Source organism: Rutidosis leptorrhynchoides, chromosome 1 (assembly GCF_046630445.1).
Source record: "Rutidosis leptorrhynchoides isolate AG116_Rl617_1_P2 chromosome 1, CSIRO_AGI_Rlap_v1, whole genome shotgun sequence".
NCBI classification, from domain to species: Eukaryota; Viridiplantae; Streptophyta; class Magnoliopsida; order Asterales; family Asteraceae; genus Rutidosis; species Rutidosis leptorrhynchoides.
In genome coordinates this window covers 293,482,386-293,506,945 of record NC_092333.1, presented here as the reverse complement: position 1 = coordinate 293,506,945, position 24,560 = coordinate 293,482,386, and positions in this window count along the sequence as shown.

Here is a 24,560-nt window from a genome sequence, read left to right as displayed (position 1 = left end):
AAAGTACAAGCACACTACAATACATTTATTACACAACATGCTCACACCCCTTTAATTTGAATCACTGGTTTCTTCTTCTTCGGACTTGGTTCTTTTTCCTAATCTTCTAGGGATATATGATGTTCCTCTAATACGAGTCTTCGTTTTCCACATTGGTTTAGAAAAACCTGGTGGTTTAGAGGTTTCTGGGTTATTATCACGATATTGAAAATACGGGTGTTGATGGTACATATAAAGTTCATCGGGATCGGAATCAGATTTCTCTATTTTGATTCATTTTCCCTTATTATTTTCTTTTGCGTCATTAAATTGGGTCGGGGTAATTTCTATAACATCATCGGAATCCTCATCAGGATCCGATTCATCGGAAAATTGGTAATTTTCCCAATATTTTGCTTCCTTAGCGAAAACACCATTGACCATTATTAACTTTGGTCCATTGGTTGAGGATTTTCTTTTATTTGATCTGTTTTCTATGGTTCCTACTATTCCCCCCGGAACCTCTTCTTCTTCCGGTTCCTCTTCTTCTGGTTCCTCTTCTTCCGGTTCCGTTTCCTCTTCTTCCGGTTCTTCGGGAAGTTGTGAATCTTGCCAATATATATTCGACTCTTCGTTATTAATAGGTGAGTCAATGGGATTTGTGCTAGAGGTAGACATCTATCACATAATATCAAACATGTTAAGAGATTAATATATTACATAATATTTACATGTTAATAATATATAGTTTCCAACAAAAAATGTTAAGCAATCATTTTTAAAGAAAACACAGTCGAAGTCCAGACTCACTAATGTATCCTAACAAACTCGATAAGACCCACTAATGCAAATTTTCTGGTTCTCTAAGACCAACGCTCGAATACCAACTGAAATGTCCCGTTCATATTGATTATAAACGTTCCATATTAATTGATTTCGTTGCGAGGCTTTGACCTCTATATGAGACGTTTTTCAAAGACTGCATTCATTTTTAAAACAACCATAACCTTTATTTTATCAATAAAGGTTTCAAAAGCATTACGTAGATTATCAAATAATGATAATCTAAAATATACTGTTTACACACGACCATTACATAATGGTTTACAATAGAAATATATTACATCGACATATATTTCTTGAATGCAGTTTTTACACAATATCATACAAACATGGACTCCAAATCTTGTCCTTATTTTAGTGTGCAACAGCGGAAGCTCTTAGTATTCACCTAAGAATAAACATGCTTTAAACGTCAACAAAAATGTTGGTGAGTTATCGGTTTAACCTATATATATCAAATCGTAACAATAGACCACAAGATTTCATATTTCAATAAACATCCCATACATAGAGATAAAAATCATTCATATGGTGAACACCTGGTAACCGACATTAACAAGATGCATATATAAGAATATCCCCATCATTCCGGGACACCCTTCGGATATGATATAAATTTCGAAGTACTAAAGCATCCGGTACTTTGGATGGGGTTTGTTAGGCCCAATAGATCTATCTTTAGGATTCGCGTCAGTTAGGGTGTCTGTTCCCTAATTCTTAGATTACCAGACTTAATAAAAAGGGGCATATTCGATTTCGATAATTCAACCATAGAATGTAGTTTCACGTATTTGTGTCTATTTTGTAAATCATTTTTAAAACCTGCATGTATTCTCATCCCAAAAATATTAGATTTTAAAAGTGGGACTATAACTCACTTTCACAGATTTTTACTTCGTCGGGAAGTAAGACTTGGCCACTGGTCGATTCACGAACCTATAATAAATATGTACATATATATCAAAGTATGTTCAAAATATATTTACAACGCTTTTAATACATTTTGATGTTTTAAGTTTATTAAGTCAGCTGTCCTCGTTAGTAACCTACAACTAGTTGTCCACAGTTAGATGTACAGAAATAAATCGATATATATTATCATGAATCAGTCCATGACCCAGTGTATACACGTCTCAGGCTAGATCACAACTCAAAGTATATATATTTTTGGAATCAACCTCAACCCTGTATAGCTAACTCCAACATTACTGCATATAGAGTGTCTATGGTTGTTCCAAATAATATATATACATGGGTCGATATGATATGTCAAAACATTTACATACGTGTCTATGGTATCCCAAGATTACATAATATATTAGAATACATGTATAATACAATATAAGTTAGCTAGGATATGATTTGTACAGAATTGTTAATATTTCCCGTAGCTACAAAAATAAAAAAATATCCAATCTTGTTTTACCCATAACTTCTTCATTTTAAATCCGTTTTGAGTGAATCAAATTGCTATGGTTTCATATTGAATTCTATTTTATGAATATAAACAGAAAAAGTATAAGTTTATAGTCAGAAATATAAGTTACAAGTCATTTTTGTAAGTGGTAGTCATTTCAGTCGAAAGAACGACGTCTTGATGACCATTTTGAAAAACATACTTCCACTTTGAGTTTAACCATGATTTTTGGATATAGTTTCATGTTCATAAGAAAAATCGTTTTCCCAGAATAACAACTTTTAAATCAAAGTTTATCATAGTTTTTAATTATCAAACCCAAAACAGCCCGCGGTGTTACTACGACGGCGTATGTCCAGTTTTACGGTGTTTTTCGTGTTTCCAGGTTTTAAATAATTAAGTTAGCATATAATATAGATATAGAACATGTGTTTAGTTAATTTTAAAAGTCAAGTTAGAAGGATTAACTTTTGTTTGCGAACAAATTTAGAATTAACTAAACTATGTTCTAGTGATTTCAAGTTTAAACCTTCGAATAAGATAGCGTTATATGTATGAATCGAATTATGTTATGAACATCATTACTACCTCAAGTTTTGTGGATAAACCTACTGGAAAAGAGACAAATGGATCTAGCTTCAAAGGATCTTGGATGGCTTGAAAGTTCTTGAAGTAGAATCATGACACGAAAACAAGTTCAAGTAAGATTTCCACTCGAAATAAGATTGTTATAGTTATAGAAATTGAATCAAAGTTTGAATATGAGTATTACCTTGTATTAGAAAGATATCTTACTGTAAATAAGAAAGATTTCTTAAGGTTGGATGATCACTCTACAAGATTGGAAGTAAGCTAGCAAACTTGGAAGTATTCTTGATTTTATGAAACTAGAACTTGTAGAATTTATGAAGAACACTTCGAACTTGAAGATAGAACTTGAGAGAGATCAATTAGATGAAGAAAATTGAAGAATAAAAGTGCTTGTAGGTGTTTTTGGTCGTTGTTTTATGGATTAGATATAAAGGATATATAATTTTGTTTTCATGTAAATAAGTCATGAATGATTACTCATATTTTTGTAATTTTATGAGATATTTCATGCTAGTTGCCAAATGATGGTTCCCACATGTGTTAGGTGACTCACATGGGCTGCTAAGAGCTGATCATTGGAGTGTATATACCAATAGTACATACATTTAAAAGCTATGTATTGTACGAGTACGAATACGGGTGCATACGAGTAGAATTGTTGATGAAACTGAACGAGGATGTAATTGTAAGCATTTTTGTTAAGTAGAAGTATTTTGATAAGTGTCTTGAAGTCTTTCAAAAGTGTATGAATACATATTAAAACACTACATGTATATACATTTAACTGAGTCGTTAAGTCATCGTTAGTCGTTACATGTAAGTGTTGTTTTGAAACCTTTAGGTTAACGATCTTGTTAAATGTTGTTAACCCAATGTTTATAATATCAAATGAGATTTTAAATTATTATATTATCATGATATTATGATGTACGAATATCTCTTAATATGATATATATATACATTAAATGTCGTTACAACGATAATCGTTACATATATGTTTCGTTTCAAAATCATTAAGTTAGTAGTCTTGTTTTTACATATGTAGTTCATTGTTAATATACTTAATGATATGTTTACTTATCATAATATCATGTTAACTATATATATATAACCATATATATGTCATCATATAGTTTTTACAAGGTTTAACGTTCGTGAATCACTGGTCAACTTGGGTGGTCAATTGTCTATATGAAACCTATTTCAATTAATCAAGTCTTAACAATTTTGATTGCTTAAAATGTTGGAAACACTTAATCATGTAAATAACAATTTCATTTAATATATATATAAACATGGAAAAGTTCGGGTCACCCGGGCAAGGTTGCTGTCTATGGTCATTCGTTCTTCAATTTTTGTTTGCGATTGCCGTTTACGCCATTCTTCTTAGAAGTCTGTCAGTTTTATGGAGTTACTGTTGGTCAATTCGAACCAGCAGCTATTCGAAAAATCTTCATTTTTGAGATGTATTGCCATGCGATTAATATAGTGCCATCTATTCGGATATTTTGCTCTTTGGTACGTATAGCCTCTTACGAAAAAGGTTGGTTTACTTTCAACAAAGTTGATGGATTTCTAAGACCTGCACTTGATCATCCTTCTCATGATTGGCATGCTTCTTTTATCTTTATAAATGAAGATTCAATTGATAACAAGTACTCATCTATTCGAGTTTGGCATCTATACATTCATCCCGTATCAGTTACATTTCCACGGTTAATAACAAAGAGAATGCTTTGCTTAAAAAACTGAAATCTGAAAAAATCAACGATGTCAAGTATGGAGAACATATGTTATCATTGACATCTCTAAGCCAGGATTGGGATATTACATAAGGTTAAGCCTGCGTTCTTGCTGGGTGAAAGTGTAAGTGCTTATTTTTGCTACATATGCTTTATAAGATGCTTCTTTTTGTTTATCCAACTAACCACTGTGACTTTTAAACTTTTGCAGAAATTACTCCGCTTTACGCCATGCGATCATCGTCTTATTCGCAACTTAATTTTACCACACAAAAAATTGTTGACGACACTCTCATTCCTGAAAAGGATGGTGTAAGGGAGGAGGAAGAAGAAGAAGAAGAAGTGGACATAGGTATGAATCGAATTGCTTCTAGAGAACATCATGCTTCGGGTAATGAGAATGATAGCACTGAATTATGTAAAATACTAGACCAAAACCTGAATTTGTTTTCTTTTAGGCCCAGTACTGGTGGATTTTATAATCCAAACCCCTCTTTATACATTATGCCACCTTTGAAATCTTGTGAATCGTATTGGAACTCTTTTATAAGTAACAATTTCCCTTTATCTGCAACAGCTACTTCATCACACCAAGTCACTACACTAGTGACTCTTCCGCCTTCCGCCAAGAGAAGAAGAACTGGTCAAAATGCTCCGCCATCCGCTCAACAAGAAGCCGGCACTAGTTCTTCTCAAAAACAAATTATGCTTCCCAACCTTGATACAAATATACTTTCCTCCTTTCTAAAGGGACCACCACATTCTTACGACGATTTCATGAATTTTTTGAACGCCATGGTATGTCCTTCACTATCCCAATTTTTCAGCAGCCTATCTGATGCAGATGCTAAGAAGGTTAAGGCACAAAGTATCATTCTTAACATTGCTTCTGGGTTAAATGACCTTCAACGCCTATCTGAGTTACAAAGCAATGAAATTACCACAAAAAAGGAACTATCGGCTGAAAAAGAGAAAATAACCAAGCCGGAACAAGTAGTTACATCCTTAAAGAGGGATTATGATATGATGAAGAGGCATTATGAGAACTATAACACACAGAGGGCAGAATATAGTAAACAAGTGAAAGAACTATCTTTCAGAGAAAATCAACACTTAAGCAGGATTGAAGAATTAGTAAAGGAGAATAATGCTCTGAAAGAACAACTTAAAGCCAAAGAGGATAATGAAACACGCATAATTGTTGGGATTCCTGCCCTTGTTAACCGTATTTTTAACTGCCAAGCGTTATCTCACAAGATCCGTGAGTTCGTCCGCCTTGCTAAATCTGCTGAACGGTTAAGTTTTTTCAATTTTATGAAGAGGAAACTACCACAACTTCCAAATCCAATACCTGTAGCTATTACATCAAACATCAATGAAAATGCTATGACAGAAGCTGATGCAGCCGGTGCACTGATAGAGAATATGAGGTTTTCTGATCTAGAAAGCCTTTGTGAAAAGCCGGATGTAACCATAGACGATGTACTGAGTTACACCCCTCAAAATGAATGAAATATTATGTTTATATATGCTTTGTATATCTTCTAATATTGTTCTTGCTATAATTACTAGTAAAATGTCTGAAGCTTTTAACACATTCAGAGAGAAAAATGCATGTAATATTAATATGTTACTTTGCAACCATTATGATTTCACACATTGGATTTGTATTTTCCATTATACACTTTCCGTCATGAAACTCATGAGGAAGAGTTGTGAACTATTTTTGCCTTCAAATATCTTGCAGGACGCTATTGTCCGTTATCCATTTTTCTTCGCTTTAATGCTTCGATGCTTTAGTGAGTTCTACATGTCTCACTATCGATACAACCATTTTGAGTATGATTGCACTTCTACCACTGAAAGGTTATCTTTCTTTCTGCATGTAGGGATGACACACAGCTATGTGACATCTGGGCTAAAAAATCCTTGGCCGGATAAAATTTATAAAAAATATTGCCATAAGAATAATTGCTGTTATTCATATTTATAAAGAAATTTTTACATTTATGACTATATCTCATGCATTTGACAGGTGATCAAGCTGCCCATGCATATAGTACTACGCATAAAATTTCTTTAAATTCATTGCATTCCAAGCTCTTTCATATTACACGCCAGATGGCGCAGCAAGCATGTATGATCCGTTCTGATTTAATTTTGTGACCTTATAAGGTCCTTCCCATTTTGGTGCTAATTTTTCAAATTTGATTTGCTTGCTTGCCTCATTATCCCGTAGCACCAGATCAGCAACTCCAAATTGTGTATGCTTTACTTTCTTGTTGTAATATTTTGCCATTTTATGCTTGTGATCTGCTTTCCGGATGGCGGCCATCAATCATCCTCCAACAAATTGAGATTGTCCCTTAATGCTTCAGAATTAGCTTCAATATCAAATGCCATAATGCGTTGTGTTGGGACACATATTTCGGCTGGTATTACTGCTTCTGTACCATATACCAGACTGAAGGGTGTTCCCCCGTGCTCCGCTTTGGAGTTGTTCGGTATGCCCATAGCACATTTGGCAGTTCATCCACCCAACCAGTTTGACATAATCCTAACCGTGCCTTAATGCCAGCAACAATTTCTTTGTTGGTAAACTCCACTTGTCCATTCACTTGAGGATGAGCAACAGATGTAAAGTTTTGCTTTATTCCTAGCTCTTCACACCAACTTCGAAATGGATTATCTGTAAATTGTTTGCCATTGTCACTGACTATTTCATTTGGAACCCCATAATGGCACACTATATCATGCGATTTCTCCGGTAATCTTTGCTAAAGCCTTTGCTTCAACCCACTTTGTGAAAAAATCAATTGCTACCACCAAGAACTTAGCATTGCCAGTGCTTCTATTGAATGGTCCCATAATATCTATCGCCCACTTGCAGAACGGCCAAGCGGATGACACTGGTATCAAGTCATATTTTGGGAGACGCTGAACTGTACCATGCCTCTAACAATTCTCACATGTTTTTATGATCTCTGCAACATCTCGATAAAGGGACGGCCAAAAATATCCTTGCCGCATAATCCGTGATGCCACAGTATGGAAACCAGAGTGTTTAGAACAAACTCCTTCATGCATTTCTTTGACTACCTTTAATGCTTCATCATTGGTTAAACATCTTAACAACGGACCATTGTAAGACTTTCGATAAAGAGCACCATTAACTACTTCATACATTGGTGTTGTTACACTTATCCGTCTGGCGTCCGCCTTGTCAATGGGTAACCCTCCGTCATGCAAATACCTCAAATATGGCGTCATCCAAGTTTCCTTGGTACCTTCAACTATCGCCATAATTGGTTTTTCATGTATTGATTTTTCCTTAAGTTCTTCAACTAACACTCGTTTGTGTAAATGATCAAAGGTTAAAGTAGCTAGTTTGCTTAAAACGTCAGCCTTCTTATTCTTATTTCGAGGGATTTGCACGACTTCAAGGTTATCAAATTTCTTTGAAATTGCCTCTACCAACTTTACATATTGCCTCATTGATGTATCCCTTGCATTAAACATTCCATTAACCTGCTGGGCCACAATTTGAGAATCAATATATGCTAGTAAATTTGTTATGCCCATTTCCACTGCTATGCGTAAGCCGGAGAGTAATGCCTCGTACTCTACTTCGTTGTTGGACGCATAAAAACAAAATTTCAATGAATAAGTATACTCTTTTCCGTCTAGACTTGTTAAAACCAATCCTGCACCTGTTCCCTCTTCACTGGAGGCCTCATCAGTGTGTAATTCCCACACATGCTGTTGTGGTGCCATTTTATTGTCGTATTCCACTTTTTCATTTGTTTCCAGGAGAAAATCTGCCAAAATTTTTCCTTTAACTGCATTTTGGGGAGCAAAATTGATTTCATATTCCCCCAACTCGATGGCCCATTTTGCTAGACGGCCAGATGATTCTGGACGCCGGAGTATTTGCTTCAACGGTTTATCTGTTAACACCAAGATAGGATAACCTTGAAAATACCTTCGTAAATGTCGTGCAGTATGCACAAGGGCATAAACCATGCGATGAAGTGGTGGATAATTCGTTTCACTGAGCTGCAATACTTTGCTAACAAAATATATGGGCATTTGCACATCGTTAAGTTCTGCGATTAAGATAGAACTAATTGCTTCTTTTGAGACAGCTAAATACAAAATTAAGGTCTCCCCTTCTTTTGGTGCTGTTAATGTGGGTAACGTTTTCAACAACTGCTTGACCTCTTGGAATGCATTTTCGGCTTCCACCGTCCATACAAAATCTTTATTATTTAGACAGCCTTTTAACACCTTCATGAATGGAAGCGACTTTTCAGCTGCTCTGGACAAAAATCTTTTTAATACTGCTAAACATCCATGTAATCTTTGAACGTCTTTCTTGCTGACCGGCGATTTCATGTCTTCAATTGCTTGAATTTTCTTAGGATTAGCTTTAATACCCGTTCTGTAACTATATGACCTAAAAATTTTCCTTCTTCCACACCAAACGTACACTTCTTAGGATTTAATTTCATGTTGATTTTTCGCAAAGATGCAAAAGTCACTTGTATATCTCGCAACATCTTTTCTTCAGTATGACTTTTTATAACAATATCGTCCACATACGCTTCCAGATTTTGCCCAATTTGATCCTTAAAAGCCATATCAATAAGTCGTTGATATGTTGCTCCTGCATTTTTCAGTCCAAAAGGCATTTTCATGTAACAGAATATGCCTTCCGTCGTGTGAAAAGCCGTTTTGTCTTCATCTTTTAAAGCCATAGGTATTTGATGATACCCCTTAGCTGCATCTAAGAAACATTTAAATCGATACCCTCCCAATGATTCAACCTTCCAATCGATTTCAGGTAAGGGATAATTATCCTTTGGGCATGCTTTATTGATATCTGTGAAATCCACACACATCCTCCATGAGTTGTCCGGCTTCCTAACCATGACTGGATTGGCCACCCATGTCTGATATTTTACCTCTCGCAAGATCCCAGCATCCACCAAACTTCGTACCTCATTACGGAGTAATTTGCTTCTTTCTGGCGCCATGCCTCGTTTCTTTTGACAAATAGGATGTATGTTACGATTCACATTTAACCTATGTTCTGCCACTTCCCTTGGGACACCGGTCATATCAGACGGTTGCCATGCAAAAATGTTTAAATTTGTTGCCAAAATGTTGTAAAATTTTTCTTTACATGCCGTAGATAACGTATGCCCAATTATGATTTTTTGATCTGGAAACTGTAGATTTGGCGAGATTGACCCATCATCATGTATTATTGGCTTAATTATTGCTTTTGTTACTTGAGAACACTCAATTAACTTCCTCCGTTCTGCGTACAACGTTGCTATTCTGCCTAGCGTTGGAAACTTCATCATGCCATGCACAGTTGATGTTACAGCCCCAAACATCATTAAAGCAGTTCTTTCCAAAATTATATTGTATTGTGAATTTTCTTTAACTACCAGGAACTCAATGTTGGCTGTACGTCTTAGGGGTGGCTTGCCCAAGGATACTTCAAGCAAAATACTTCCTTCAGACCAAGACGGTTCACTTGTAAAACTTGCAAACGGCACATATGTTTCCTTCATTTTTTCTTGCACATCTTTGGGAAGCTGTATGAAGCAATGTTCATACATAATGTCTGCTCCAGCTCCTGTGTCAGTACAAATGTTGCGTATTAAACAATTAGCAACTCGTGCTTCTATAACCACTGGACCATCGGATGGATTTGTGTTAAACATAGAAGGAAATGATATTAATTGCTCTTTCCAATCTTCTAACACTTCTGCCTTCCTCCATTGTCCAGCTTTCCATGGATGTATCATGCCTACTTCTATGGGTACCAATTCGTTACCCTTGCCTTCTTTGTCAGTGTTGGGGAGATGATTCGTCTTAATAATGGATGGCGTCATTGTTAACACCTATTTCCTTATGAGGTAAGGCTTAGTGTATCAACACAATACTAGAAGTGATCTAGCTAAAGGTGGGGGAGTGTTGCCGATTGATTTTTACCCTTGGGAAATAATCCCTGTAGACCCGGTTCACAAGTATAGAAACTTGTGGGGTGGCATTTGAAATGTCCCGTTCTTATTGATTAAAAACGTTCCATATTAATTGATTTCGTTGCGAGGTTTTGACCTCTATATGAGACGTTTTTCAAAGACTGCATTCATTTTAAAACAAACCATAACCTTTATTTCATCAATAAAGGTTTAAAAAGCTTTAAGTAGATTATCAAATAATGATAATCTAAAATATCCTGGTTACACACGACCATTACATAATGGTTTACAATACAAATATGTTACAACAAAATAAGTTTCTTGAATGCAGTTTTTACACAATATCATACAAGCATGGACTCCAAATCTCGTCCTTATTTAAGTATGCGACAGCGGAAGCTCTTAATAATCACCTGAGAATAAACATGCTTAAAACGTCAACAAAAATGTTGGTGAGTTATAGGTTTAACCTATATATATCAAATCATAATAATAGACCACAAGATTTCATATTTCAATACACATCCCATACATAGAGATAAAAATCATTCATATGGTGAACACCTGGTAACCGACATTAACAAGATGCATATATAAGAATATCCCCATCATTCCGGGACACCCTTCGGATATGATATAAATTTCGAAGTACTAAAGCATCCGGTACTTTGGATGGGGCTTGTTGGGCCCGATAGATCTATCTTTAGGATTCGCGTCAATTAGGGTGTCTGTTCCCTAATTCTTAGATTACCAGACTTAATAAAAAGGGGCATATTCGATTTCGATAATTCAACCATAGAATGTAGTTTCACGTACTTGTGTCTATTTTGTAAATCATTTATAAAACCTGCATGTATTCTCATCCCAAAAATATTAGATTTTAAAAGTGGGACTATAACTCACTTTCACAGATTTTTACTTCGTCGGGAAGTAAGACTTGGCCACTGGTTGATTCACGAACCTATAACAATATATACATATATATCAAAGTATGTTTAAAATATATTTACAACACTTTTAATATATTTTGATGTTTTAAGTTTATTAAGTTAGCTGTCCTCGTTAGTAACCTACAACTAGTGTCCACAGTTAGATGTACAGAAATAAATCAATAAATATTATCTTGAATCAATCCACAACCCAATGTATACGTATCTCAGTATTGATCACAACTCAAACTATATATATTTTGGAATCAACCTCAACCCTGTATAGCTAACTCCAACATTCACATATAGAGTGTCTATGGTTGTTCCGAAATATATATAGATGTGTCGACATGATAGGTCGAAACGTTGTATACGTGTCTATGGTATCTCAAGATTACATAATATACAATATAAGTTGATTAAGTTATGGTTGGAATAGATTTGTTACCAATTTTCACGTAGCTAAAATGAGAAAAATTATCCAATCTTGTTTTACCCATAACTTCTTTATTTTAAATCCGTTTTGAGTGAATCAAATTGCTATGGTTTCATATTGAACTCTATTTTATGAATCTAAACAGAAAAAGTATAGGTTTATAGTCGGAAAAATAAGTTACAAGTCGTTTTTGTAAAGGTAGTCATTTCAGTCGAAAGAACGACGTCTAGATGACCATTTTAGAAAACATACTTCCACTTTGAGTTTAACCATAATTTTTGGATATAGTTTCATGTTCATAATAAAAATCATTTTCTCAGAATAACAACTTTTAAATCAAAGTTTATCATAGTTTTTAATTAACTAACCCAAAACAGCCCGCGGTGTTACTACGACGGCGTAAATCCGGTTTTACGGTGTTTTTCGTGTTTTCAGGTTTTAAATCATTAAGTTAGCATATCATATAGATATAGAACATGTGTTTAGTTGATTTTAAAAGTCAAGTTAGAAGGATTAACTTTTGTTTGCGAACAAGTTTAGAATTAACTAAACTATGTTCTAGTGATTACAAGTTTAAACCTTCGAATAAGATAGCTTTATATGTATGAATCGAATGATGTTATGAACATCATTACTACCTTAATTTCCTTGGATAAACCTACTGGAAAATAAAAAAATGGATCTAGCTTCAATGGATCTTTGGATGGCTCGAAGTTCTTGAAGCAGAATCATGACACGAAAACAAGTTCAAGTAAGATCATCACTTGAAATAAGATTGTTATAGTTATAGAAATTGAACCAAAGTTTGAATATGATTATTACCTTGTATTATAATGATAACCTACTGTAAGAAACAAAGATTTCTTGAGGTTGGATGATCACCTTACAAGATTGGAAGTGAGCTAGCAAACTTGAAAGTATTCTTGATTTTATGAAACTAGAACTTTTGGAATTTATGAAGAACACTTAGAACTTGAAGATAGAACTTGAGAGAGATCAATTAGATGAAGAAAATTGAAGAATGAAAGTGTTTGTAGGTGTTTTTGGTCGTTGGTGTATGGATTAGATATAAAGGATATGTAATTTTGTTTTCATGTAAATAAGTCATGAATGATTACTCATATTTTTGTAATTTTATGAGATATTTCATGCTAGTTGCCAAATGATGGTTCCCACATGTGTTAGGTGACTCACATGGGCTGCTAAGAGCTGATCATAAGAGTGTATATACCAATAGTACATACATCTAAAAGCTGTGTATTGTACGAGTACGAATACGGGTGCATACGAGTAGAATTGTTGATGAAACTGAACGAGGATGTAATTGTAAGCATTTTTGTTAAGTAGAAGTATTTTGATAAGTGTATTGATGTCTTTCAAAAGTGTATAAATACATATTAAAACACTACATGTATATACATTTTAACTGAGTCGTTAAGTCATCGTTAGTCGTTACATGTAAATGTTGTTTTGAAACCTTTAGGTTAACGATCTTGTTAAATGTTGTTAACCCAATGTTTATAATATCAAAAGAGATTTTAAATTATTATATTATCATGATATTATGATGTACGAATATCTCTTAATATGATATATATACATTAAATGTCGTTACAACGATAATCGTTACATATATGTCTCGTTTCAAAATTATTAAGTTAGTAGTCTTGTTTTTACATATGTAGTTCATTGTTAATATACTTAATGATATGTTTAATTATCATAATATAATGTTAACTATATATATAACCATATATATGTCATCATATAGTTTTTACAAGTTTTAACGTTCGTGAATCACCGGTCAACTTGGGTGGTCAATTGTCTATATGAAACCTATTTCAATTAATCAAGTCTTAACAAGTTTGATTGCTTAACATGTTGGAAACATTTAATCATGTAAATATCAATATCAATTAATATATATAAATATGGAAAAGTTCGGGTCACTACAGTACCTACCCGTTAAATAAATTTCGTCCCGAAATTTTAAGCTGTTGAAGGTGTTGACGAATCTTCTGGAAATAGATGCGGGTATTTCTTCTTCATCTGATCTTCACGCTCCCAGGTGAACTCGGGTCCTCTACGAGCATTCCATCGAACCTTAACAATTGGTATCTTGTTTTGCTTAAGTCTTTTAACCTCACGATCCATTATTTCGACGGGTTCTTCGATGAATTGAAGTTTTTCGTTGATTTGGATTTCATCTAATGGAATAGTGAGATCTTCTTTAGCAAAACATTTCTTCAAATTCGAGACGTGGAAAGTGTTATGTACAGCCGCGAGTTGTTGAGGTAACTCAAGTCGGTAAGCTACTGGTCCGACACGATCAATAATCTTGAATGGTCCAATATACCTTGGATTTAATTTCCCTCGTTTACCAAATCGAACAAAGCCTTTCCAAGGTGCAACTTTAAGCATGACCATCTCTCCAATTTCAAATTCTATATCTTTTCTTTTAATGTCAGCGTAGCTCTTTTGTCGACTTTGGGCGGTTTTCAACCGTTGTTGAATTTGGATGATCTTCTCGGTAGTTTCTTGTATAATCTCCGGACCCGTAATCTGTCTATCCCCCACTTCACTCCAACAAATCGGAGACCTGCACTTTCTACCATAAAGTGCTTCAAACGGCGCCATCTCAATGCTTGAATGGTAGCTGTTGTTGTAGGAAAATTCTGCTAACGGTAGATGTCGATCCCAACTGTTTCCGAAATCAATAACACATGCTCGTAGCATGTCTTCAAGCGTTTGTATCGTCCTTTCGCTCTGCCCATCAGTTTGTAGATGATAGGCAGTACTCATGTCTAGACGAGTTCCTAATGCTTGCTGTAATGTCTGCCAGAATCTTGAAATAAATCTGTCATCCCTATCAAAGATAATAGAGATTGGTATTCCATGTCTGGAGACGACTTCCTTCAAATACAGTCGTGCTAACTTCTCCATCTTGTCATCTTCTCTTATTGGCAGGAAATGTGCTGATTTGGTGAGACGATCAACTATTACCCAAATAGTATCAAAACCACTTGCAGTCCTTGGCAATTTAGTAATGAAATCCATGGTAATGTTTTCCCATTTCCATTCTGGGATTTCGGGTTGTTGAAGTAGACCTGATGGTTTTTGATGCTCAGCTTTGACCTTAGAACATGTCAAACAATCTCCTACATATTTAGCAACATCGGCTTTCATACCCGGCCACCAAAAATGTTTCTTGAGATCCTTGTACATCTTCCCCGTTCCAGGATGTATTGAGTATCTGGTTTTATGAGCTTCTCTAAGTACCATTTCTCTCATATCTCCAAATTTTGGTACCCAAATCCTTTCAGCCCTATACCTGGTTCCGTCTTCCCGAATATTAAGGTGCTGCTCAGATCCTTTGGGTATTTCATCCTTTAAATTTCCCTCTTTTAAAACTCCTTGTTGCGCCTCCTTTATTTGAGTAGTAAGGTTATTATGAATCATTATATTCATAGATTTTACTCGAATGGGTTCTCTGTCCTTCCTGCTCAAGGCATCGGCTACCACATTTGCCTTCCCCGAGTGGTAACGAATCTCAAAGTCGTAATCATTCAACAATTCAATCCACCTACGCTGTCTCATATTCAGTTGTTTCTGATTAAATATGTGTTGAAGACTTTTGTGGTCGGTATATATAATACTTTTGACCCCATATAAGTAGTGCCTCCAAGTCTTTAATGCAAAAACAACCGTGCCTAATTCCAAATCATGCGTCGTATAATTTTGCTCGTGAATCTTCAATTGTCTAGACGCATAAGCAATCATCTTCGTTTGTTGCATTAATACACAACCGAGACCTTGCTTTGATGCGTCACAATAAATCACAAAATCATCATTCCCTTCAGGCAAAGACAATATAGGTGCTGTAGTTAGCTTTTTCTTCAACAACTGAAACGCTTTCTCTTGTTCATCCTTCCATTCAAATTTATTCCCTTTATGCGTTAATGCAGTCAAGGGTTTTGCTATTCTGGAAAAGTCTTGGATGAACCTTCTGTAGTAACCAGCTAGTCCTAAAAACTGGCGTATGTGTTTCGAAGTTTTTGGGGTTTCCCACTTTTCAACAGTTTCTATCTTTGCCGGATCCACCTTAATACCTTCTTTGTTCACTATGTGACCGAAGAATTGAACTTCTTCCAACCAAAATGCACACTTTGAAAACTTAGCGTACAATTCTTCCTTCCTCAATACTTCTAACACCTTTCTCAAATGTTCACCGTGTTCTTGGTCATTCTTTGAGTAAATAAGTATGTCATCAATGAAAACAATGACAAACTTTTCAAGGTATGGTCCACACACTCGGTTTATAAGGTCCATGAACACAGCTGGTGCATTAGTTAAACCAAACGGCATGACCATAAACTCGTAATGACCGTAACGTGTTCTGAAAGCAGTCTTTGGAATATCATCTTCTTTCACCCGCATTTGATGATACCCGGAACGTAAGTCGATCTTTGAATAAACAGACGAGCCTTGTAGTTGATCAAATAAGTCGTCGATTCTCGGTAGTGGGTAGCGGTTCTTGATGGTAAGTTTGTTCAACTCTCGGTAGTCGATACACAACCTGAATGTACCATCTTTCTTCTTGACAAACAAAACAGGAGCTCCCCACGGTGATGTGCTTGGTCGAATGAAACCACGCTCTAAAAGTTCTTGTAATTGGCTTTGCAGTTCTTTCATCTCGCTGGGTGCGAGTCTGTAAGGAGCACGAGCTATTGGTGCAGCTCCTGGTACAAGATCTATTTAAAATTCAACGGATCGATGTGGGGGTAATCCCGGTAATTCTTTCGGAAATACATCGGGAAATTCTTTTGCGACGGGAACATCATTGATGCTCTTTTCTTCAGTTTGTACTTTCTCGACGTGTGCTAGAACAGCATAGCAACCTTTTCTTATTAGTTTTTGTGCTTTCAAATTACTAATAAGATGTAGCTTCGTGTTGCCCTTTTCTCCGTACACCATTAAGGGTTTTCCTTTTTCTCGTATAATGCGAATTGCATTTTTGTAACAAACGATCTCTGCTTTCACTTCTTTCAACCAGTCCATACCGATTATCACATCAAAACTCCCTAACTCTACTGGTATCAAATCAATCTTAAATGTTTCGCTAACCAGTTTAATTTCTCGATTCCGACATATATTATCTGCTGAAATTAATTTACCATTTGCTAATTCGAGTAAAAATTTACTATCCAAAGGCGTCAATGGACAACTTAATTTAGCACAAAAATCTCTACTCAAATAGCTTCTATCCGCACCCGAATCAAATAAAACGTAAGCAGATTTATTGTCAATAAGAAACGTACCCGTAACAAGCTCCGGGTCTTCCTGTGCCTCTGCCGCATTAATATTGAAAACTCTTCCGCGGCCTTGTCCATTCGTGTTCTCCTGGTTCGGGCAATTTCTAATAATGTGGCCCGGTTTTCCACATTTATAACAAACTACATTGGCATAACTTGCTCCGACACTACTTGCTCCGCCATTACCCGTTCCGACACCATTTGTTCCTTTCGTTCTATTAACCCCTGGTCCGTAGACCTCACACTTCGCCGCGCTATGACCATTTCTTTTACACTTGTTGCAAAATTTGGTGCAGAACCCCGAGTGATACTTTTCACACCTTTGGCATAGCTGCTTCTGATTGTTGTTGTTGTTGCGGTTATTATTGTTGTTGGAATGATTGTTGTAGTTGCTGTTGTTGTTGTTGTTGTTGGGCCATTTGTTGTAGTTGCGATTGATGTTGCGATTGTTGGGATAATTGTTGCGATTATTGTTGTAATTGCTGTTGTTGTTGTATTGGTGATTCTTATCACCGTTTTCCTCCCACTTTCTTTTGACTTGCTTCACATTGGCCTCTTCAGCAGTCTGTTCTTTAATTCTTTCTTCAATCTGGTTCACTAGTTTGTGAGCCATTCTACATGCCTGTTGTATGGAGGCGGGCTCATGTGAACTTATATCTTCTTGGATTCTTTCCGGTAATCCTTTCACAAACGCGTCGATCTTCTCTTCCTCATCTTCGAATGCTCCCGGACACAATAGGCACAATTCTGTGAATCGTCTTTCGTACGTGGTAATATCAAATCCTTGGGTTCGTAACCCTCTAAGTTCTGTCTTGAGCTTATTGACCTCGGTTCTGGGACGGTACTTCTCGTTCATCAAGTGCTTGAATGCTGACCACGGTAGTGCGTACGCATCATCTTGTCCCACTTGCTCTAGATAGGTATTCCACCATGTTAATGCAGAACCTGTGAAGGTATGCGTAGCGTACTTCACTTTGTCCTCTTCAGTACACTTACTTATGGCAAACACCGATTCGACCTTCTCGGTCCACCGTTTCAATCCGATCGGTCCTTCGGTTCCATCAAATTCCAAAGGTTTGCAGGCAGTGAATTCTTTGTAGGTGCATCCTACACGATTTCCTGTACTGCTAGATCCAAGGTTATTGTTGGTATGTAGCGCAGCCTGTACTGCGGCTATGTTTGAAGCTAGAAAAGTACGGAATTCCTCTTCATTCATATTCACGGTGTGTCGAGTAGTCGGTGCCATTTCCTTCAAAATAGTCAAATGGAACAAGTTAATCATACAGAATATTAAGAGTAGTTAATAGTATTTCGTAGCATAATATGAACTCATTTATAAAAGCTTTTTCTTCATATTAGCGTTTTATAAGTTTAAATTCGGGTAGTACCTACCCGTTAAGTTCATACTTAGTAGCTAATATACAATTCAACTACTACAATTCTATATGAAAAACTGTTTATAATAATATTTCGCGTTCAAACTTTTATACAATATTTTACAAACTTACAATACCGCTTATTTTACATAAAGCATGAAATATAGCACACAATAACTTTGATACAAGATAGTTGTGAAGATAATTCTAGCTAGTACACAAGTCGTTCAGCAAAGGCAATAAAGACACGTAATTCATACGTCCAGAAACAAGTCATGCATTCTGGTTTTACTAGGACTACTTCCCATCCTTGGTCTTGTGCAACATAACCGTTATGGCCATTGATAAGACAGCGTGTTGTAACGTTGTCAAAGGGACGAGGGTTACGTAATGTCCAACAGTCCCGTAATAATCTAAAAACCTCATTTCTTACCCCAATTACCGACTCCGTCACTTGTGGAAACGTTTTGTTTAATAGTTGTAGCCCGATGTTCTTGTTCTCACTTTGGTGAGAAGCGAACATTACTAATCCGTAAGCATAACATGCTTCTTTATGTTGCATGTTAGCCGCTTTTTCTAAATCACGAAGTCCAATATTCGGATATACTGAGTCAAAATAATTTCTTAACCCGTTGCGTAAAATAGCATTTGGGTTCCCCGCAATATATGCGTCAAAGTAAACACATCGTAACTTATGGGTTTCCCAATGTGATATCCCCCATCTTTCAAATGAAAGTCTCTTATAAACCAAGACATTCTTGGAACGTTCTTCGAATGTCTTACAAACTGATCTCGCCTTAAATAGTTGTGCCGAGGAATTCTGGCCGACTCTAGACAAGATTTCATCAATCATGTCTCCGGGTAGGTCTCTTAAAATATTGGGTTGTCTATCCATTTTGTGTTTTTAAACTGTAAAATAGACAAGAGTTAGATTCATAAAAAAAAATACTTATTAATACAAGCAATTTTTACATATATCATAAAGCATAAGAACACTATATTACATATATTACACCACACGAATACAACTATCTTATTCCGACTCGCTCGTTTTTTCTTCTTCGGTTTTGGTTCGTTTTGCCAAGTTTCTAGGGATATATGATGTTCCCCTAATACTAGCCGTCGTTGTCCACATTGGTTTAGAAAAACCTGGTGGTTTAGAGGTTCCCGGGTCATTGTTACAACTTAAGGACTTCGGGGGTTGACGATACATATAAAGTTCATCGGGGTTGGAATTAGATTTCTCTATTTTTATGCCCTTTCCCTTATTATTTTCTTTTTCCTTTTTAAATTCAGTTGGGGTAATTTCTATAACATCATTGGAATTCTCGTCGGAATCCGATTCATCGGAGAATTGGTAATCCTCCCAATATTTTGCTTCCTTGGCGGAAACACCATTGACCATAATTAACCTTGGTCGGTTGGTTGAGGATTCTCTTTTACTTAACCGTTTTATTATTTCCCCCACCGGTTCCGATTCTTCTTCCGGTTCCGATTCTTCTTCCGGTTCCGATTCTTCTTCCGGTTCCGACTCTTCTTCCGGTTCCTCTTCGGGAACTTGTGAATCAGTCCACGAATCATTCCAATTTACATTTGACTCTTCATTATTATTAGGTGAGTCAATGAGACTTGTTCTAGAGGTAGACATCTATCACATAATATCAAACACTTTAAGAGATTAATATATCACATAATATTCATATGTTAAAAATATATAGTTTCCAACAAAAATGTTAAGCAATCATTTTTAAAGAAAACACGGTCGAAGTCCAGAATCACTAATGCATCCTAACAAACTCGATAAGACACACTAATGCAAATTTTCTGGTTCTCTAAGACCAACGCTCGGGTGGCATTTGAAATGTCCCGTTCTTATTGATTAAAAACGTTCCATATTAATTGATTTCGTTGCGAGGTTTTGACCTCTATATGAGACGTTTTTCAAAGACTGCATTCATTTTAAAACAAACCATAACCTTTATTTCATCAATAAAGGTTTAAAAAGCTTTAAGTAGATTATCAAATAATGATAATCTAAAATATCCTGGTTACACACGACCATTACATAATGGTTTACAATACAAATATGTTACAACAAAATAAGTTTCTTGAATGCAGTTTTTACACAATATCATACAAGCATGGACTCCAAATCTCGTCCTTATTTAAGTATGCGACAGCGGAAGCTCTTAATAATCACCTGAGAATAAACATACTTAAAACGTCAACAAAAATGTTGGTGAGTTATAGGTTTAAGCTATATATATCAAATCATAATAATAGACCACAAGATTTCATATTTCAATACACATCCCATACATAGAGATAAAAATCATTCATATGGTGAACACCTGGTAACCGACATTAACAAGATGCATATATAAGAATATCCCCATCATTCCGAGACACCCTTCGGATATGATATAAATTTCGAAGTACTAAAGCATCCGGTACTTTGGATGGGGCTTGTTGGGCCCGATAGATCTATCTTTAGGATTCGCGTCAATTAGGGTGTCTGTTCCCTAATTCTTAGATTACCAGACTTAATAAAAAGGGGCATATTCGATTTCGATAATTCAACCATAGAATGTAGTTTCACGTACTTGTGTCTATTTTGTAAATCATTTATAAAACCTGCAATGATTCTCATCCCAAAAATATTAGATTTTAAAAGTGGGACTATAACTCACTTTCACAGATTTTTACTTCGTCGGGAAGTAAGACTTGGCCACTGGTTGATTCACGAACCTATAACAATATATACATATATATCAAAGTATGTTTAAAATATATTTACAACACTTTTAATATATTTTGATGTTTTAAGTTTATTAAGTCAGCTGTCCTCGTTAGTAACCTACAACTAGTTGTCCACAGTTAGATGTACAGAAATAAATCGATAAATATTATCTTGAATCAATCCACGACCCAGTGTATACGTATCTCAATATTGATCACAACTCAAACTATATATATTTTGGAATCAACCTCAACCCTGTATAGCTAACTCCAACATTCACACATAGAGTGTCTATGGTTGTTCCGAAATATATATAGATGTGTCGACATGATAGGTCGAAACGTTGTATACGTGTCTATGGTATCTCAAGATTACATAATATACAATACAAGTTGATTAAGTTATGGTTGGAATAGATTTGTTACCAATTTTCACGTAGCTAAAATGAGAAAAATTATCCAATCTTGTTTTACCCATAACTTCTTCATTTTAAATCCGTTTTGAGTGAATCAAATTGCTATGGTTTCATATTGAACTCTATTTTATGAATCTAAACAGAAAAAGTATAGGTTTATAGTCGGAAAAATCAGTTACAAGTCGTTTTTGTAAAGGTAGTCATTTCAGTCGAAAGAACGACGTCTAGATGACCATTTTAGAAAACATACTTCCACTTTAAGTTTAACCATAATTTTTGGATATAGTTTCATGTTCATAATAAAAATCATTTTATCAGAATAACAACTTTTAAATCAAAGTTTATCATAGTTTTTAATTAACTAACCCAAAACAGCCCGCGGTGTTACTACGACGGCGTAAATCCGGTTTTACGGTGTTTTTCGTGTTTTCAGGTTTTAAATCATTAAGTTAGCATATCATATAGATATAGAACATGTGTTTAGTTGATTTTAAAAGTCAAGTTAGAAGGATTAATTTTTGTTTGCGAACAAGTTTAGAATTAACTAAACTATGTTCTAGTGATTACAAGTTTAAACCTTCGAATAAGATAGCTTTATATGTATGAATCGAATGATGTTATGAACATCATTACTACCTTAATTTCCTTGGATAAACCTACTGGAAAAGAGAAAAATGGATCTAGCTTCAATGGATCCTTGGATGGCTCGAAGTTCTTGAAGCAGAATCATGACACGAAAACAAGTTCAAGTAAGATCATCACTTGAAATAAGATTGTTATAGTTATAGAAATTGAACCAAAGTTTGAATATGATTGTTAACTTATATTAGAATGATAATCTACTGTACGAAACAAAGATTTCTTGAGGTTGGATGATCACCTTACAAGATTGGAAGTGAGCTAGCAAACTTGAAAGTATTCTTGATTTTATTAAACTAGAACTTTTGGAATTTATGAAGAACACTTAGAACTTGAAGATAGAACTTGAGAGAGATCAATTAGATGAAGAAAATTGAAGAATGAAAGTGTTTGTAGGTGTTTTTGGTCGTTGGTGTATGGATTAGATATAAAGGATATGTAATTTTGTTTTCATGTAAATAAGTCATGAATGATTACTCATATTTTTGTAATTTTATGAGATATTTCATGCTAGTTGCCAAATGATGGTTCCCACATGTGTTAGGTGACTCACATGGGCTGCTAAGAACTGATCATTAGAGTGTATATACCAATAGTACATACATCTAAAAGCTGTGTATTGTACGAGTACGAATACGGGTGCATACGAGTAGAATTGTTGATGAAACTGAACGAGGATGTAATTGTAAGCATTTTTGTTAAGTAGAAGTATTTTGATAAGTGTATTGAAGTCTTTCAAAAGTGTATAAATACATATTAAAACACTACATGTATATACATTTTAACTGAGTCGTTAAGTCATCGTTAGTCGTTACATGTAAATGTTGTTTTGAAACCTTTAGGTTAACGATCTTGTTAAATGTTGTTAACCCAATGTTTATAATATCAAAAGAGATTTTAAATTATTATATTATCATGATATTATGATGTACGAATATCTCTTAATATGATATATATACATTAAATGTCGTTACAACGATAATCGTTACATATATGTCTCGTTTCAAAATTATTAAGTTAGTAGTCTTGTTTTTACATATGTAGTTCATTGTTAATATACTTAATGATATGTTTAATTATAATAATATAATGTTAACTATATATATAACCATATATATGTCATCATATAGTTTTAACAAGTTTTAACGTTCGTGAATCACCGGTCAACTTGGGTGGTCAATTGTCTATATGAAACCTATTTCAATTAATCAAGTCTTAACAAGTTTGATTGCTTAACATGTTGGAAACATTTAATCATGTAAATATCAATCTCAATTAATATATATAAACATGGAAAAGTTCGGGTCACTACAGCATTATCAATCTTTTATCTGTTGAGGGTATAGCTGTTAGCCGGATGACTTCTAGCGAGAGAAAGTACTGAGAGAGAGAGAAAGGTGAAGTCTCTGCTCACAAGTTGTCAGAATGTCTGAATGTGTAAAATAATGACCCAAGAGGTCTATTTATAGTGACAGATCCACCGGATTGTTCGGGGACACGTGTCAGATGATGATATGTTCTGTTATTCGTGATCCGAAATTTATGCTAAATGGGGCGCTCTCTGGCCAGGGCTTAAGCGTTAGGCGGCATTCAGGGCTTATGTATGACGGAAGCAGCCTGTACAGTGGAGAACGCTTGACGGATAGTTTCACAAAACTATTATTCTCAGTGTTTCTGATGCTAATTTCATGCGATCATTGTGCCCTTATGCGTGTATATGATAGGATACACCATTAAATAATAATAATAAAAAAAACTTTGATAATTAATACTCACTCCTTCATTGATTTATTATCCCCGATCTAGAAACTTTTATTTGTTGGAGTATGATACAAACATAGAGTGAGCGAAAGTATATTTAAAACATTATAAAATCATACTTTTCCAAAAAAACCAAGTACAAAACTTTTAGCAAACAAAATATTAAATCGAACAAGAGGAGGTTAAATTACAACCTTTATACTTCCTTTCGAAGATCCTTGCTGTGAACTCAAAAGGGAGTTCCTCAAAATGGTAGGCACCCAAATTTCCAACCTTGCTCGATCTACACCTTCTACTTAACGGATGCTTTGTTCTTTCTTTCAAAGATCAACAAAACCAAACCCAATTTGGATCTCAAGTATTTTGGTTACTTGAAGATGAGAG